Source organism: Salvelinus sp. IW2-2015, linkage group LG37, assembly GCF_002910315.2.
Source record: "Salvelinus sp. IW2-2015 linkage group LG37, ASM291031v2, whole genome shotgun sequence".
Classification (NCBI taxonomy): domain Eukaryota; kingdom Metazoa; phylum Chordata; class Actinopteri; order Salmoniformes; family Salmonidae; genus Salvelinus; species Salvelinus sp. IW2-2015.
In genome coordinates, this window is record NC_036876.1 from 10916962 (window position 1) to 10936927 (window position 19966).

Genomic DNA, 19966 nt, shown 5'->3' on the forward strand with positions numbered 1-19966 from the left:
GACCGCCTTGTGTCCATTGTCGTTCTGTTAAATAGTTAACTGTTACTAGATGCTTAAAAGGCCGCTAAAATTTTAAATATTGTTATTGGTATCGGCCAAAAATCATATCGGTGCATCACTAACTACTACTACTACAACAATGCTGCTAATACAACCAATGCTGCTACTACTACAACAATTATTCTACACTACGATGCTGCTACTACACAACAATGCTGCTACTACTAACAACAATTATTCTACTACTACAATGCTGCTAAACTACAAACAACGCCGCCCTGCTGCATGCTACTCACAAACAACTGCCCAACACATCGCATCATGGAACTCTGGGTTCGATCACATTAAGTCTATCTGACGCTATGATACACTCGTACTTAAACAGTAAAACAAAAACACAATGAGTTAGTCCGGAGCTGTATCTAGTAATGGCTATACAAACATAAACTACCGATAGTTGACAACTAACATCGAAGATTTCGGGCTGGGCATTATCTTGATTGCTAACAAAAACTACTGCCCGTCTATATGTCAGTAATTGATCACAGTCATCGGTATTCTTGTAGCAAATTAACACTGTCTAGTCATTAATCGATACAATATATTGTTCCTGCTAGTCTATGTGAGTCCATGTATTTGTGATATAAGTCATGCCGGTATTGTGTTATGCAAATATGTCATAGCAGAATGTGCGTATCTTGCGATAATAGCACGGAGAGTGTATCCTGCTGCTGCTAGCGGAAAATTATGATCCTAATACTGCTACAATGCTGCGTATCACTTGTAGCGCGCTTGTAACAATCTATTTAGTACTAGTCTTACCGAAGTGCTCACGAGCATCGCATGCACCATCGCATCAACACATAGACGCACCATAACCCTAAACTGCACGCTGCTTGCTGCACCAACTAATTTAGCTAACAGTCATCTCCACCAGAATTGTTGTTTTTGAGACATTGACTACTACTACTGTCTCTGAATTATACCATCGTATGCTGCTACAATCACATCCACTGCCCGGTTTTTATCTGACACCGCCGCTGCATGGTTTCTGTCGTTACTCTGATAACAGACATATCAGCTGCCCTGCTATATCAACTGTTAAACTCGGCGTAACCTATATCTCTCTCAAAGAGCTGCTGCTATCTATATACGTTGCGTTATTCGGTAATGCCTCTTCTGGCTATTCAAGTACTACTGTACAATCTCCAGCTCTGATACACACTCTATCTCTTGATTGCTGCTACCTTGACTGCACTAACTTACTTCTCTCTATGCTGCTGACATACCTCTCTCTCTTTATCTGCTCATTGCTGCTTCCTCCCAACTTTTTTGTTGACTACTATCGAGCTAGCTGCTACTAAACCTACTAACTCTGGCGATATGCATTATTGTCTGCCTATATCACCATGACTCAAAGCGAATTAACACTGCTGCTGAGACAACTCAACATAACATATCAATCAAAAACACAAACCTAGCATCACCCTACTAGTAACAACACTCGTTGCTCACTATCTACTTCTCTCTACATGACAATTCAACCTCTACAACAGGGACCAAAAACAACATCGCGCCGCTGCTTGCGTAACTCTCTAAACACTACTTTAGTTCACACAGCACTCCATGTCTTCGCAACTCACCATAAACCAATACCTCATACAAATCAACATGCCTCGCGCCCATGACTATGACTTGTCATCCATGTAAGATTACGGTAATCTTAGCGTGTCTTTATGCGATGTAGCGCCGCTTGAGCTTGTAGCCAATATACTTATATACTCAACTAACGCTCTGCTGACATTCTGACCTACCTGACTACTACAGTAGCAAACCTCTAATCCTTGAGCACGCTGTTAGCTACTACCCTACTACTACAAATCGAACAACTAACGACTCGAACTGACTAAGTCTATCCACTTACAGTAACTAAATCCAAACAACACACGCCGCAATGACCATCTTGCTGACCTATAGTCCCATATCACACACAACCACGCCGCATACCATACTTCACAACATCTACATCTAACATACCCTATTGACTACTACTTACTACTACAAATACGCCGCTGCTACTACTATACTCACTATACACCAACGCCGCTGCTACTACTACTACTACTGTACAACCCGCCGCTGCGAGACAGACTAGACCAAGCAAGATACACAACAATACTCAATTATACTATCAGTTTACACCATACACTCACCCTCTGACATCAGTGGGCGTGGAGGGGAGAGGAGGCTTGTGGTGGAGAGCTAAAGGGGAGGTGGGGAGAGAGGCTGAGGTGCGGAGGATACAAGGAGGATGAGTGGCTCGTGTCCAACAAGATACTACAAGGGTGATGAAACCAGGGAGGAGTCTGGGGACACGGGTGGAAGGACATCGTCGATCCAACCTCGCGCAGACCGTCTCTATATACCTTAACGCTACTCTACCTCAGAAACTCTCCTGGAGGTGCGGACTGTACCAACTAATCAGAAAGGGGTATGGAGGACCCGGTTACAGCGAAAGAGAGATTGACGTATAGGTAATCGAAACCCACGGAAGGCTCCATGTGGCCATCAGTCACTAGATCATGAGATCCGTACTCAGGGTGGGACTATATCCAACCCAGCTCCATGTGAGTTGTCGAGACTTGACTCTATGTATCCTACAGGGAAGTGGACTAATAGGTCCATACTCCAGAACTTCCTCAAGCGCGAGTTCGATTGCTTATCCAAGGGAGGCAGCTCTGGCTCAAGCTATCCTCACATCAGACTAAACTTCAGCCTGAAGCTGGCGTCTTAGACAGAGAACGGCGGACTGTGATGCGTGGATAGTGCGCAAAGACAGCAACGTATGCCGAGGATGATGATTAGGTCACGATCATGTATCCTACCATTGACTATATCCAACCAGGCTCCATTGAGGTTGCCCACATTATCATGTATCCTACCCATGACTAGAGTCGACAAGGGCCCTAGGACTCCATTGGTCCGCAGCTGAGGTCCTACGATGAGTCATGTATGTGCCCTAACCCAGTGTGACTATATCGAAAGCGCCGAGACCTTCTCCATGATTTGCCACTTGATACATATGTATGAGGACCTCGCCCGTACCATGCACATATCTAGACCAAACCCATACTCCATGTTTTGCCCAAGAACATGATGACATGATAGAGAGCCTAGGGACCAATGACTAATTATGCCAAACTCCAGACGATATGCGAGAAGAGAGAGCAGTGGTCTAGCGTATCATCGTAATCACCTACCATAGACTATAATACAAACCCGAAGACTCCGATGTATACACAACAGTGCATTCAATAATCCATTAGCCATTCTAGCTCATCACCAAACCTCGAGAGCATTCGCACTGTTTCATTGTCACTTCCACAATCAAATATTTTCCGATGTTTACCTCCCTCGCTCTCCATGGCAGAGCACAGTATCAGTGGAATCTTAGCCTGATTCTAACCCACAACAGAGAAATCACAGCCACACCACAAAACCTATATTCACAAATTGTGCAGTGGCAACACACCTCTTACTCCACAAGTAGCGAGTCCTTGGATGCTTCCCAATACCAGAGTACTAGTGCGTGGCCAGAAATCACGTAAGCCATTGTCCTATTGCCACCGTTGTAAGGGGATTCTTCAGCCTTCAAAATACAATACACAATAAATCGAAAGAACAAAGCAAAATGCATGCTTCGTTATCTCCTGAGTCTCGGTGAGAAAAATGCGTATTATGTAGGGTGGAGCTATGAGCCTGGCTGAAATGTAAAGCACTGCGGTAGCCTATAGTCGTTTTCTATTACGACATCTATTATACAACGTAGACCATTCGAATCTAGGATCAGAATGATGAACTCTGCCCGCAGAGTCTCTGCATCCCTCCCATAGTGGTTTGGGGAGTAATTATAGAGATAATCGGAATGCAACTAAAATGTGTGTGTAAAAAGGTATAGACGAACCATAAGTATACGTACGAGTCCAGGTTCTCATCACTTATCACAACACTCTTCGCGTCAGCGCTATTCTACAGCTGAACAATTCGGAACTCTCAGCAGTCCTGTGGTTATACAGACAATACTGAGGTCCTTCACCCCTACCGCGCTTGCTGTTCACGTATTCTGTTTCTCAAAATCTTCCATGTTCCCTCTGGCGGCAATTCTGAGCTTTCTTTTCCAACGGAATTTTTTCCCATCATCACACTCCCTCACTGTGTCATCAGTAGTTCTGTCCGTTTTTGCCGTATCTACATGGTTAGAGATGCACAACTCGCTAATAGTGTATGAAAACAACCTAACTATAGCACTAAAAGTCCACCACAATAGCACATTATGATCATCCCGCCATTCACCAACAACACACGATGCCGCGCAAGCTGTCTTCTCACTCGTGAGCGACTACCGCCACACAAGTGTCTGTCGAATTAGTGGCATCGACAAAATCACAACCAAGCCATAGCAAACACACCTGCGAAACTCTGACACTCGAAATACTACCACCTGGGGATTCTGAGTGCCATGAGCAATAAGATCATTCACAACTATCAATTCTCATTCTGCACAGCTCACCTTCCAATCCCAGCACTTAGATTAATAATTTAACGTCCTTTCAGCTCGAAGGTTCAGGTTGTTGTTGCCCCTTACTTACTTATCTGCTACCTTGCCGTTAAACATTTATGACAACCTCTCTTCAACTGCACAAGATGTTGCGTCATTAGCCATCATTCAAACAGCCTACACATCTTAGTGCTAGACAAACGCTCAGCACAGCCGGCTGCGCTGTCTTTCTCTTCAAAATTGACGGAAAACTTTAACGACGACTTACAGACGTGATTACAGAATAATATGACCCAAAAACATAATACAAATACACTATAACACCAAAAGGCCTTTAGACGACCACCATTCCGCCCTCTACACAGGTAGAGCCACCTGTCCATGTTGCCTTCGCAAAGTGGCACTCTCACTCCCCCCGCCACACCAGCAAACACTCCCTAAATAGTCCATATGCCACTGGGTGAGCAGACATTAGTCATCCGTAGCGTTCAGCATCTGTCTCTAAAGAATAATTCACCATCAAATAGACGACTACTTAATTAACAGCTTCATCGAGACGACCACACACATACTGCCCTCGCATACACCTCTTTTTACACAAATATAACTTGTCTCTCATCTCAAGCCACATTAAATCAAACGTTAAACTCTGTATGTTTTCGATTTCCAACACCTGCCTCCTACGCTGACCTCAGCTACATTGACTCGTTACTGACTCCTGTATACAGCCTCCACATTGACCCTCTACAGTACCCCCTTATACAGCCTCCACACTGACTTCTGTACTCGTCACCCTCCCTACAGAGCCACTCCAGCATTGACTCGACTCGGTACCTCCTGTAATAGCCTAAATAGAAGCTATGGTCAGTTTCAATGTTACGGTCTGGCATTCAAATTTATTTCTTTCCAAACTCAGGCTGTGTGTGGGTTTGGTGTGTCGTCGTCGTGCTTGTGTGTTTTGTGTGTTTGTGGCGGTGTGATGTGTGTGCTGTGTGACCGTTGTGCGTTCGTGTGCTTGTTTACTCCGTCATTCCTTGATCATCTCCTTTGTCCTCTAGCTCAGTTGGCCAAAGCTATATCTGTAATACCAGCGTAAGTGGTTTGATTCCCTGGCAACCACCCCATATGTAAACTGTTGCACAACATGACTGCAAAATCCCTCTTGGATAAACAGTGTCTGCTAACAACTGGCAAGATATAGTCCACTGATCCTCTAACCAAAAATTTGCAACAAACTTCCTAATATGAGTTGAAACCCTCCCCTTTCCCTCAGAACACGCCTCAATTCCGTCCTGTGGCATGGACTCCGCAACCCCCGTGCTCGCTGTCCATTCCCTCACCTTATTTCCTTCTGTTAGTCTCTTCGTTTAGTTGGTCCCCAGAACGTGACTGGGTCGCGTATCATTCTATGTTATTGTTTCATTCGTAGTTTAGGGTTCTGTCCTAATTCGCCAGATATGGCCAATCAGAAGCAGCGTGTTTTTTACGTTGTCTCTGATTGGAAACCATATTTATAGTAGGCTGTTCTCACTCGTCTGCTTTGGGCGTGATTTCCGCTTCCTTGCCTTATTTGTGTTTTACTATATCTCAAGTTCAGGACCTGTAGCTCGTTGGTTTTTTTGTTTACTTTGTTCTATCTTTAAAACAAACTATTCAAAAAACGATACATACCCGCTGCGATTTGGTCCCTCCTCTCCCTTCAACTACACGATGAGGTCGTTACCCCACCACCGAAACTTTCACAGCATTGCTGGCCCGCACCATGTGACTCTAATTGCTTCCCACAATTGTGCCAGCCTTGCTGAGTCCCTCTGGGTGCAGTCAGCTCCCTCAGAGCGAAGGCGAGCACCATCCTCCTCAGTGATCTTCACAAGACACAAATAATTTGTAAAACATTTTCAAAAGCTATGCTTTCTTGGATCAGACAAAACTATACTAAATATAATTCACGTCACCAAAAATTCGATTTAAAATATACTATTGTAACCGGTCGTTCATATCTCCGCCCCTTCTACCATAATGTCCCTATATCACCCCTCACTTCCATCACGTATCAAGTACGAGCAAAGAGCGATAAGCACTAGGATATCGAGTTCATATTACTCAACCAACAACTCAGCCTATGAGCCATTGAGTCCGTGGTGTGATTGTGAACCAGCAATGAGTAGGATTTTATATCAGCAAGAACAAAATAAATTTTTATTCATACCCCTGGAAGTTAATAACGCCGTACAACCTTTTGTTCCCTCTAGGAACATCACATCCTATTACAGTCAGAGTTCATATACAAACAAACATCTGTATCAAACCTGACCAGTAATACACAGAGTACACCCAGTCACACGCACAGGCTCAGTGAAGACACACACCGCTCAGACACAAACAACAAAATACAGGAGACTAAGCTAAAACATAAAGGACAGCAGACACAGAGTCATATCAAAAACATGTTTAATTAATCTTCACAGCAGACAGACAGACAAAAGATAGACATATGCATGGACCAAGTGCCTCCTTACTACTCCCCATATGACACAAACCCACCCCTCTCCTTCCTGCCCCCCCTTCAGATCCTACTCCACAACACTAACATCACACTGCAGAGTGCTGTGCCACTGTGTGCATGCTGTAACGCTCTAGTAGCGTTCCCTATCGTTCTCTGGTAGCCTTCTATCCATAGCATCTTTGAGGAGACATGTAGCAACGTTCGGAAGACTTACACTAGTAGTTCTCCGTAGAGGGGTGGAGGAGGGGAGGAAAGAGGGGGAGGAAGGGAGGAGCGGGGGGCCACAGAGGTGGGGGGAGAGGGCTGGAGGGGAAGGATTTGGGATCTAGCCGAGTCGTTGTCAGGGGAGGCAGCTCTGGGAGCTCTCCTCAGAAACTCAGCCTGGAGCTGGGGATTAGACAGAGAACGGGGGGGTGGAGGGGAGGAGACAGGAGGGGAAGAGGGCTGGAGGGGAAGGGCTTGGGGTCGAGCTGAGTCCTGGGGTGAAGGTGAAGTCGACGTCATTGGAATGATGAGGACTTCGCCGACTGGATACTGAAGAACAAGAAAGAGAGAGAGAGAGGGATAGATAGATGAGAAGGAGAGAGAAGCAGGTTGGGGTAAGAGCAAATGTTCTGCAATGGATGCTGTTTCATTGTACATCACAATCAAATATTCCGATGTCTTACCTCCCTCCTCTCCATGGCAGCAGCAGTATCAGTGGGAATCTAGCCTATAACCCTACACAGAGAAACACACACACACAAAACATATTCACACAATATGTGCAGTGTGCACACACCTCTTACCCAATAGGAGCCTTGTGCTCCTCAGAGAACACAGAGCKTGGCCAATCACAGCATTGTCTATTGCCACCGTTGAAGGGGATTTTCAGCGTMAAATAAATACACAAAAATCGAAAGAACAAGCAAATCATGCTTCTTATCTCTGAGCTCGGTGAAAAATGCGTTATGTGGGTATACCTGGCTGAAATGAAAGCCTGCGGTAGCCTATAGTTTTATTGTGCGTATTGATCAACGAGCCATTGATCCTAGGATCAGAATGATGAATCTGCCCGCGGTCTCTGCCATCCCCCCATAGTGGTTTGGGTATAGTAATCGGATCCTAGTTGTGTGTTAAAAGGACGACCAATAGGCTACATCCATTCATTACATCCTACTCACCTGGCGCGCTTCAGCGATCGGCTCGCGCTTGACAGCTCGAGGCRCCCCCGTTCCGCTGTTAGATTCGCTTGCCAGCTGCCTGTTACTGAATTTCCGTACACACTCCCTCACTGGGTAAAGTCTGCCGTGCGAACAGGTGACCGATTTTTGTACCGAGCCTAGCCTAGTCATCCGCCATTCACACARCACACGATGCCCGCGCAGCTTTCACTCGTTGACACTCCCAAGTGCTGTCAATAGAATACAAACACACCAAAGCACTAAACACACACACTCTGGCACTCCGAAGTCCGGTCTGTGCCAAATTCAGGGCTACACTTCATGCTCACCTCCATCCCGCACATTAATAATTTACGTCCTTTTCAGCTCGAGGTTCAGGGGTTGTTGCCCTTGGTTACCACTTGCCCCCCCCCCCCTTCACCATATAAGTTATATAACCTATTCAGTACATGCAATACATTAACATATATTCATATACTCAACCACTGCTWGACTTTAGTCCGTTGTGTGTGCGCAATGGTTTCAGAAAATAAAGTTTTTTATTCATACCCCTGGAAGTTAATAAGCGTACAACCTTTTGTTCCCTCTAGGAACATTCCTTCTATCAGGTCAGAGTTCATAAACAAACATCTGTATRCAAACCTGGACCAGGGTACACCCACCAGTCACACGCACAGGCTCAGTGAAGACACACAGCCGCTCAGACACAAACRACAAAATACAGGAGACTAAGCTAAAACATAAAGGACAGCAGACACAGAGTCATATCAAAACATGTTTAATTAATCTTCACAGCAGGACAGACAGACAAAGATAGACATATGCATGGGACCAAGTGCCCTCCTTACTACTCCCCATATGACACAAACCCACCCCTCTCCTTCCTGCCCCCCCTTCAGATCCTACTCCACAACACTAACATCACACTGCAGAGTGCTGTGCCACTGTGTGCATGCTGTAACGTTCTAGTAGCGTTCCCTATCGTTCTCTGGTAGCCTTCTATCCATAGCATCTTTGAGGAGACATTGTAGCAACGTTCGGGTACACTAGTAGTTCTCCGTAGTGCCGATCCTGTATTGTTGTAACATTCTATATATCTACAGGTGGAGGTGTTTACCATCAAAATTCTGTGAGCATGACCAGATATGGTCAGATTAGCAGCTGCAGACAGGTTACCGTGGCAGACAGGTAGTTAGGCTCCTCACTTTCAGACACGTTCTGCCAATCACAACACAGCAAGGACAGGTTATAGGSTTAGACTCAGCAAAGACGGGGAGAATCTAATTTGGTTTTGCACAACTCCTGCGTCGTCTCGCCTCCTTTTGAAAAAGGTCCAAGGTAACCGAGGAGATGCGTCGAGGAGAGGGAACGTGGATGAAAATGCGCTTGCCACGCAAGGATACTTTGAGGTGTCCTAGTTCTATTATCTACCTCCTCTTCTAGTAGAGTCTGGAAGTTTTTGCGTTATCTCTGTTTGAAGTGATCGCCTCTAGTTTTCCTCTTCTTCTTACCTAGAGACAGGAAGAAAGAGGGAAGGAGGAGGAAGAGAGAGGCAGGAGAAAATGGAGCGAGAGAGAGAAATAAAAAAAAAGGAGAGAAGTGGGGGGGAGTGTATGTAAAGCTCTCCACCAAACAACTCCTCACAGTAGCCCTGGGCAGGTCTAAAAGGTGTTCCTCACACACAAACACACACCAGGTTYGTCAGGTAGGCGGGCGGTGGGAGGCAGGGAGGAGAGAGGGTCATCCTGGAAGTTGTCCTTCTCTAAAGCATCCAGCTGCAGATTTAACCTCCGCTGGCGTGTTGCATCGTCTAACACACGCCTCTGTCCTGCCTCCGCTACACGGGCTGGGGAGAGAGAGGCTTCGAGGGGACTCCTAYGGTAGGTACAGCTATAGCTCATCTCTTGGCAGTAGTACTGTAGACTACTTTATCACTGACCTCAACCCAGAGACTCTTAGAGCGTTCAGTCAGTCCACTGACACCCCTATCAGATCACAGCAAAATCACACTTCTTGAACAGAGCTATAATCAATCATGAGGCATCAAAGCCAAAGGAACAGAATAATATTAAGAAATGCTATAGATGAAAGGAAAATAGTGTGGAAATCTACCAAAAAACAATCAGGCAGCAACAAATTAAATCCCTTCTAGACAATTTCCTGGACAAAAAGGTTTCACTGTAATAATGAAGGTGTAAACTTGGCAGTAGAAAACCTAAACAGTATATTTGACCTCTCAGCTTCCCTCAAATTGAAACATTTCAAGCAGACAACCTAAGAAAATTAACAACAATGAGAAATGGTTTGATGAAGAATGCAAAAAAATATATAAGAAATTGAGAAACCTATCCAACCAAAAACCCAGAAAACCTGAGCCTACGCCGCCTTCACTGTGGTGAATCACTAAAACAATACAGAAATACACTACAGAAAAATGAACAGCACGTCAGAAATCAGCTCAATGTAATTGAAGAATTCATAGAATTGAACCACTCCTGGGAAAATTGGAAAACTCTTAACACGAAGAGTTATCTACGCAAAACAGAGATGTATGGATAAACCACTTCTCCAATCTTTTTGGCTCTATAACAAAGAACAAAAACAAGAAAATATACATGATCAAATACAAATCTTAGAACCAACTATTAAAGACTACCAGAACCCTCTGGATTATCCAATTACATTGAATGAACTACAGGACAAAACGGTATCCTAAATACCATCCTTTATGGTATCCTAAATTAAATGATAAAATCTACAGACCACAAATTGCAATTAGCTATACTTACAATCTTTAACATCCTCAGCTCTGGCATCTTCCCCAATATTTGGAACCAAGGACTGATCACCCCAATCCAAAAAAGTGGAGACAAATTTGACCCCAATAACTACTGGGGGATATGCATCAACAGCAACCTTGGGAAAATCCTCTGCATTATCATTAACAGCAGACTCGTACATTTCCTCAGCAAAAACAATGTACTGAGAAAATGTCAAATAGGCTTTTTACCAAATTACCRTACGACAGACCACATATTCACGCTGCACACCCTAATTGACAAACAAACCAAAACAAAGGCAAAGTCTTCTCATGCTTTGTTTATTTCAAAAAAGCTTGACTCCATTTGGCATGAGGGTCTGCTATACAAATTGATGGAAAGTGATGTTTGGGGAAAAACATACAACATTATAAAATTCATGTCCCCAAACAAGTGTGCAGTTAAAATTGGCAAAAAACATTTATTTCCACAGGGCCAGGGGGTGAGACAGGGATGCAGCTTAAGCCCCACCCTCTTCAACATATAATCAACAAATTGGTGAGGGYACTAGAACAGTCTGMAGCACMCAGGTCTCACCCTACTAGAATCTCAGTAAGACAAAAATAATGGTGTTCCAAAAAAGGTCCAGTTGCYTGGACCATGAATACAAATTCCATCTAGACACCATTGCCCTAGAGCACACAAATAAACTATACATACCTTGGTCTACACATCAGAGCCAGAGGTAACTTCCATAAAGCTGTGAACAATCTGAGAGACAAGGCAAGGCAAAAGGAACAAAATTCAACATGCAAATTAGGATCTGGCAACAAAAAAAATACTTGAATCAGTTGTAGAACCCATTGCCCTTCATGGTTGTGAGGTCTGGGGTCCGGTCAACAACCAAGAATTCACAAAATGGGACAAACACCAAATTGAGACTCCGCAAAAAAATATTCTCAGTGTACAACAACAAATAATGCATGCAGAGCAGAATTAGGCCGATACTCGCTAATTATCAAAATCCAGAAAAGAGCCATTAAATTCTACAACCACCTAAAAAGGAAGCGATTCCCAAACCTTCCTTAACAAAGCCATCCCCTACAGAGAAATGAACRTGGAGAAAAGTCCCCTAAGCAAGCTGGTCCTGGGCCTCTGTTCACAAACACAAACAGACCCCAGAAAGCCCCAGGACAGCAACACAATTAGACCCAACCAAATCATGAGAAAACAAAAAGATAATTACTTGACACATTGGAAAGTATTTACAAAAAAAACTGAGCAAASRCTATTTGGCCCTAAACAGAGAGCACGCAGTGACAGAGTACCTGACCACTGTGACTGACCCAAAATTAAGGAAATCTTTGATTATGTACAGACTCAGTGAGCATTGCCTTGCTATTGAGAAAGGCCGCCCGAAGGAAGACCTGGTTCAAGAGAAGACAGGCTATGTGCACACTTCCCACAAAATGAGAATGAAACTGGATGTGCACTTAATTCCTGACAAATGTATGACCATCGAGATATATTTCCCTCAAATTACACAGACCCACAAAAATGTTGAAAACAAATTTTGATAAACTCCCATATATATATTTGGTGAAATACCAGTGTGCCATCAGCAAGATGTGGCCCGTTGCCACAAGAAACCAGTGAAGAACAAAACACCATTGTAAATACAACCTATATTTATTTATTTCCCCTTTTGTACTTGAACTATTTGCACATTAGTACAACACTGTATAGAGACAATGACATTTGAAATGTTATTCTTTTGGAACTTGTGAGTGTAATGTTTAGTGTACATTTCTTTATTTCACATTTGTTTATTATCTATTTCACTTGCTTTGGCAATGTAAACATATGTTTCCCATGCCAATAAAGCCCTTTAACCCTTGTGTGGTGTTCATGTTTTTGTTATTCACCAAATGTCTGCAGGTCTGATGGACCCACAACATTATTGGGGTTTTAAAACAATACAGCCATAATATTTTATGTAAAAATAGTTAGATCTTGACCTATATCAATTACAAGCAATATAGCATACATGGTTAATATTTGCCATTTACCTCTGCTAGATCACATTTATCAATAAAAGCGCTATTAAAAATCAACATGGGTGGAATAAATCATGTTTATCTTGAACAAATATAAATGAAACATCACTATTTATGTTTATTGCTTTGAACTGAACAAATTGGAAGGACAATTTACATACAGTATTTTATGGAAATGATAAATGAGCCCCATTGAACACAAATTAAGGCCAATGAGGGACAGAGTWTTACTGTGTGTGTGTTGCAAATGTATTTCTTGCACTTGACGCATGTGTACTGTGTCTTCCTGTCCTTCTTGGGTCCACACACATCGCAGCGCTTCTTCTTGTTGCTACCGGCTGCAATCTAGAATGATGAAAATACATAGTTCAGGAATGTTACTAACATCTCACTCACCACACACAGTAGGCCAAGGTAGGAGAGTCAGACACACATCATCACTCACACTTCCGGTATTGGAGTTGTTGGTTCTGTGGGTCGGGCGGATGGGGAACCAGCATCCTCCTCACGATGTCTGCAGAAGCTGGGGTCCATGGCATATGTTGCCTCCTATGGATTTGAGGTCTTACCAATGCCTTGCCCAGCTCCTTGAGAAAGAGCCGTCTCCTYTGGAGCTTCCCTCTGTTCAAATCTGGGTTCAACGCTATCCAGATGACAAACGCGTTGTACGCTGAGATGTCCAAGATGGTGAAGAATATCACAAGTGGCCAATGTAGGGTTCTTCTTTTGCAGCTGTAGCCAGTCACCAGCTTGTCTAAATTGTCCACCCCTTCTTGTGGCATTGTAATCAATTATGATTTCTGGTTTTTGATGTTCCTAACCACAGATTCTCCCATTCCTATGCAGCATACTCATGAGTAACACATTTTTGCCTTTCTTTGGCACATAGAACACTAGTGGCCTGTGATGCTGCTTCATCACATGTCACTAGTGTCCTATGTGCTAAAGAAAGGCAAAAATGTGTTACTCATGACATGTGATGAAGCAGCATCACAGGCAGCCCAGATCTTGATTCCATATTTTGCGTGTTTAGACAGTATGTACTGCCTGAAGGGGCAGTGGCCCCTAAATGACATAARCTGCTCATCAACAGTAACGTTGGGCTCAGGGTTGTAAAACGGTAARGCGGTTCACCCACTTGTCCCACTCTGACCTGATCACAGCTAGCTTGTCTCTCTGCCGCCGAGCTGGTCTGGTGTCTCGGTTATAGAAGCGGATAATCCTGGAAATAATGTGCAAGTTTTCCAGAGACATTGTTGCACAGAAAAGTTCTGCATCCCACAGGGATTMTGTGGATTCTCCACTGGATCTGAAAGCACCAGCAAGGATAAGAACCCCAAAGTATGCATGTAAATGAGTTTGGTCCATCTCCTTCCATCTCTCTCCAAAAACACACCTTCCCTCCAAATTAGTGCAGTCCATTAGTTCAGAATGATTTTCTGGATGCTGTCAGGGATGAACAGTTCAAAAGAAGACTATGTCCTGCACATGAGTAACCGCCATCCGCGTCAGCCCTGGTTGCATCCTTATCACATTGGCAACCGCCTTACCAAGGCTTATTCCTTGGGCAAGAAGACCATTCAATTTCACAATTTTTTTTTACATCCATATTTCTCCTTCTGCAGGCTGATGAGCTGGTTCCTGACAGGCTGGTCCTGTGGCCTGGCTGAGGGTTAATCTCATCTTCTTCCAACTGACTGTCAGACTCCGCATTGACAGAGACATGATCCTCATATTTGGAAAATTGTTAATCTTCCAAAGTGGAAGACGCTCCTTCCACACTAGCTTCTCTCTGTGCAAAAATTATTTCTAAGGCCCTCTGAGCAGAGATAATTTTTGCCATACTGACAGATTGTGGTAAGGAGCCACACATGCAAAGATATTTATTTGTTGTGTCCCTCCCCCAATKTTCACCTGGCTGGGGTAGAATGTGGGAATACACTGAATTTTTTACAATGTATATCATAAGAAAACATGAGCTGGCGCACATCCAGAAAAATTTGTTTGTGTGTAGGTGCTGACTAATGGCTAATAAAGAGAGTTGCACACTCCATATATAAACTCCCAGTAATTTATTGGGTATTTACCAACAACGTTTTGCCGAAACGTTGGTAAATACCCAATAAATTACTGGGAGTTTAAATGGAGTGTGCGACTCCATTGTGATAGTTCAAAATAATGTATTCCAGCAAGACGTTGTTTCACACACACACTACAAAGGGTAAAGAGTGCAAGAAAAAAAAGGACAGGCAGGGAGGAAGAAAGATAGGTTATTGGTGCTGTTGAACCAGCAGGCCCAGGGAGAAGGAAGAAAGATAGGTTATTGGTTGACCTAGTTGAAACCAGCAGGCCCAGGGAGAAGAGGAAGAAAGATAGGTTATTGGTGCTGTTGAACCAGCGAGCCCAGGGAAAGGAGAAGAAAGATAGGTTATTGGTGCTGTTGAACCAGCAGGCCCAGAGAGGAAGAAAGATAGGTTATTGGTGCTGTTGAACCAGCAGGCCCAGGGAGAGGAAGAAAGATAGGTTATTGGTGCTGTTGAACAGCAGGCCCAGGAAGAGGAAGAAGAAGATAGGTTATTGGTGCTGTTGAACCAGCAGGCCCAGGAGAAGAAGAAAGATAGGTATTGGTGCTGTTGAACCAGCAGGCCCAGGAGAGAGGAAGAAAGATAGGTTATTGGTGCTGTTGAACCAGCAGCCCAGGAGAGGAAGAAAGATAGGTTATTGGTGCTGTTGAACCAGCAGGCCCAGGGAAGAGAAAAGATAGTTATTGGTGCTGTTGAACCAGCAGGCCCAGGGAAGGAAAGAAAGATAGGTTATTGGTGCTGTTGAACCAGCAGGCCCAGGAAGGGAAGAAAATAGTTATGGTGCTGTTGAACAGCAGGCCCAGGAGAGAGGAAGAAAGATAGGTTATTTGCTGTTGAACCAGCAGGCCCAGGGAGAGGAAGAAAGATGGTTATTGGTGCTGTTGAACCAGCAGGCCCAGGGAGGAAGAAAGATAGTGTTTGGTGCGTGTGAACAGCAGGCCAGGGAGAGGAAGAAAGATAGGTTATTTTGCTGTTGAACCAGCAGGCCCAGGGAAAGGAAGAAAGATAGGTTATTGGTGCTGTTGAACCAGCAGGCCCAGGGAAGAGGAAGAAATAGGTTATGGTGCTGTTGAACCAGCAGGCCCAGGGAGGAGGAAGAAAGATAGGTTATTGGTGCTGTTGAACCAGCAGGCCCAGGGGAAGGAAGAGATAGGTTATTTGTGGCGTTGAACCAGCAGGCCCAGGAGAGAGGAGAAAATGGTATATTGGTGCTGTTGAACCAGCAGGCCCAGGAGAAGGAAGAAAGATAGGTTATTGGTGCTGTTTGACCAGCAGGCCAGGGGAGGAAGAAAGATAGGTTATTGGTGCTGTTAACCAGCAGGCCAGGAAAGGAAGAAAGATAGTGATTTGGTGCTTGAACCAGCAGGCCCAGGGAAAGGAAGAAAAGATAGGTTATTGTGTGCTGTTGAACCAGCAGGCCCAGGGAAAGGAAGAAAGATAGGTTAGTTGTGCTGTTGACCAGCAGGCGGAGAAGAGAAGAAAAGATGGTTATTTGGTGCTGTTGAACCAGCAGCCCAGGAAAGAGAAGAAAAGATAGGTTATTGGTGCTGTTGAACAGCAAGCCCAGGGAAGGAAGAATAGTTATTGTGCTTGTTGAACCACAGGCCCAGGGAGAAGGAAGAAGAGTAGGTTATTGGTGCTGTTGAACCAGCAGGCCCAGGAGAGGAAGAAAGATAGGTTATTTGGTGCTGTTGAACCGCAGGCCCAGGGAGAGGAAGAAAGATAGGTATTGGTGCTGTTGAACCAGCAGGGCCAGGGAATAGGAAGAAAGATAGGTTATTGGTCTGTTGAACCAGCAGGCCCAGGGAGAGGAAGAAATATAGGTTAATGGTGCTGTTGAACCAGCAGGCCCAGGGAGAGGAAGAAAGATAGGTTATTGTGCTGTTGAACCAGCAGGCCAGGGAGGAGGAAGAAGATAGGTTATTGGTGCTGTTGAACCAGCAGGCCCAGGAATAGGAAGAAAGATAGGTTATTGGTGCTGTTGAACAGCAGGCCCAGGAGGAAGAAGAAATGATACATAGAGTTGTATGGTGCTGTTGAACCAGCAGGCCCAGGGAGAGAAGAAAGATAGGTTATTGGTGTGCTGTTGTAACCAGCATGCCCCAGGAGAAGGAAGAGAGATAGGTTATTGTGCTGTTTGAACCAGCAGGCCAGGAGAAGAAGAAAGATAGGTATTGGTGCTGTTGAACCAGCAGGCCCAGGAGGAAGGAAGAAAGGATAGGTTATTGGTCTGTTGAACCAGCAGGCCAGGGAGAAGGGAAGGAGAAGCGAATAGGTTTATTGTGTCTGTTGAACCAGGCCAGCCGGAGATGAAGGAAGGAAGATAGTTATTGGTGCTGTTGAACCAGCAGTGCCAGGGTGAGGAAGAAATAGGTCTATTGGTGCTGTTGACCAGCAGGCCCAGGGAAATAGAAGAAATAGGTTATTTTTGGGTGCTGCCATTGAACCAAGAAGGCAGGGCAGGGAGAACAGGAAGAGATCATAGATGTTATTGGTGCTGTTGAACAGCAGGCCCAGGGAAGAGGAAGAAAGATTATAGTTATTGTGCGTTACACAGCAGGCCCAGGAGGAGGAATGAAAGATAGGTTATTGTGCCGTGAACCAGCAGGCCCAGGGAAGAGGAATATAGATAGTTATTAGGGTTGCTGTTAGACACAGCAGGCCCCATGGGTAAGGTAGGCAAGATAAGTATAGGTTATTGGTGCTGTTGAACCAGCAGGGCCCAGGGAAGAGCGAACGGAAGATAGGATAGTTGCTGTTGAACCAGCAGGCCCAGGGAGGAGGAAGACAGACTGAAGGAACACAGTGGACCCAAACACCACATATGTATATTAAAAATGTGTCGGGGGGGGGCAGTGTGCACTCAATGAAAATGTGTTATTTTGCAAGTTCTTCACAGAAAATGAGCCAAGGCCAATGAGTCTCAGGTTGAAAAAAAAAACAATTGTATCATTTTTATTTTAGTAAACATTGAAAATGGGCCCCACAGTCCCAAACAAGGGTGAAATGTGAGAGATACATTTTCTATAAAATATCTGTAGTTTTATGGATTAAGTAATTTGTCTACATTGCAATGGTCTCATGTTTTAAATGCAACAGTAGCCTTAACAAATCCTCATGGACAGTTACTGGGTGTCCAGGCTTGTTTTAGACCTGCTCAAACACACTTTGCTGTTGGAAAAGTACAAAACGGACTTTCTGTTGTCATGTACTTCCTCTCACTTATTTTGTCTGCTTTAGGCTTTCAGAGATGCTCTATGTTTCAGTATAGCATGTCAAACGTACTAACTACCGACACGTCACAACCGGTTAGCCACTTAGCTAGCAAGCTCAAGTGACAAACGAAATTCTACGGTTGTTTAGTCTTACTATTACTTTTCTTGTTTTTGTGACTTGTGAACTTAAGTTATGTACTGGATATCGTTAGGCTATTATAACCAGAAGCAACTACTTCTCACGCGAAGACTTTTCAAAAAAACATTTGTTTGTTCCTTCCTTCCTTCCTTCCTTAGCAGCAAGCGTGTTCAGATGATCTACGGCGGACTGCAACAAACATTTTGACCAAAGTTGTTATTCTTCTTTGAGATTGGGTTGGCGGATCGCATCCAACTTTAAAGTAGCATACACCGCCACCTATTGTATTGGAGTGTGAAGTCAGCCACGGCCTACCTACATTCAATTATCTTCTGTTCCTCTAAGAAAGTGAAATAGAGCCTTGACACCACTTCCCTCTCCCCACTACACCAACCAAACCCCAATCCCGTCCAGCCTTTCTAACCCTTTCACACAATATCTCCCTCTCTATGTCATACGGTTCCCAAATATCCATACATGCTCCACCATTTCCTCCACTAAAAACACAGCCAGTTTCCCTATCATCCAAAATGTGACGATCAAAACTTTGCCTAAACTGTAATCTACTCCACACAAGTCCCTCTATCTTACATTTTTGTCATTCAGCAGACTCTCTTATCTAGAACGATGTACAGTAGTGAGTGTATAGATTTATAATACTTTTTTCGTATGGGTCCCCCGTGGGAATAGAACCCTGCCACTGCAAGCACCATGCTCTACCAATTGAGCTTCACGGGAGATTACATCAAGCCTCTTCATTTACTAACCCGTGCACGCGATACAATTACTACTAGCATCAATTATTTTTTTATAACTCACCCAAGATAGACCACAGCCTGCCGATTCCAACGGGAACAAATTAGTCATAGCGGGCAGAACAAGCAGGGGATGGGAAGAATCAAGCACAAACTAGAGAGATCCTATTGGCGCGTTCTAGAAAAGATTTGTACATTTCCGTTAGGGAACGCCTACTATGTGAAGTGCGCATATGCAATAACTAAATTCTTGTTGGCACTCCTAAACAACGCGATTTTTAAAACGTTGGCAAAGGGTAAAGTCTAAAAAACTTTGTCCACTCTTTTGATAACAGATTTTAGTTTTGGGAACCGAAAACTGTATAAAGATTAATTATTTAATTGATCAAAAAAATKTGCAGAATGTCGGCCAAAATCCATCTCGTTCCATCTTCTCCTACTGCCGGCCACTGGGCTTCTATATTCCAGAGTTTGTAGTGAGTGGAAAAGCCAAACGGATGCTTCACATTTATACATCCGGTGAAATATCTGTCTTATCGTTTTAGCTGTGCTATTGTCCCACTCACTCCATTTTCCCCAAAGTTATTTTAAGTAGCGCATTTCTCTTTGTGGGACATGAATGCCATCTTGTGGTTAGTATGAGCATGGAATTATAATCATATTTCTAGGGGTGAAAAATACATAAAGATGATCATATGATATGATATTGGAAGGGATAAGATAATTTCTT

At 44.0% G+C, this 19966-nt stretch overlaps 1 long non-coding RNA gene across 1 annotated transcript; it reads right to left on the reverse strand.

Moving 5' to 3' along the window:
- Nucleotides 1-7300: 7300 nt before the first annotated feature.
- Nucleotides 7301-8550, reverse strand: LOC111960338 (uncharacterized). The gene is made up of 3 exons (XR_002876818.2): nt 8228-8550; nt 7733-7784; nt 7301-7598 (listed from the first exon to the last, which is right to left on the reverse strand). It is a non-coding gene; the product is annotated as an uncharacterized lncRNA (long non-coding RNA).
- Nucleotides 8551-19966: the final 11416 nt, after the last annotated feature.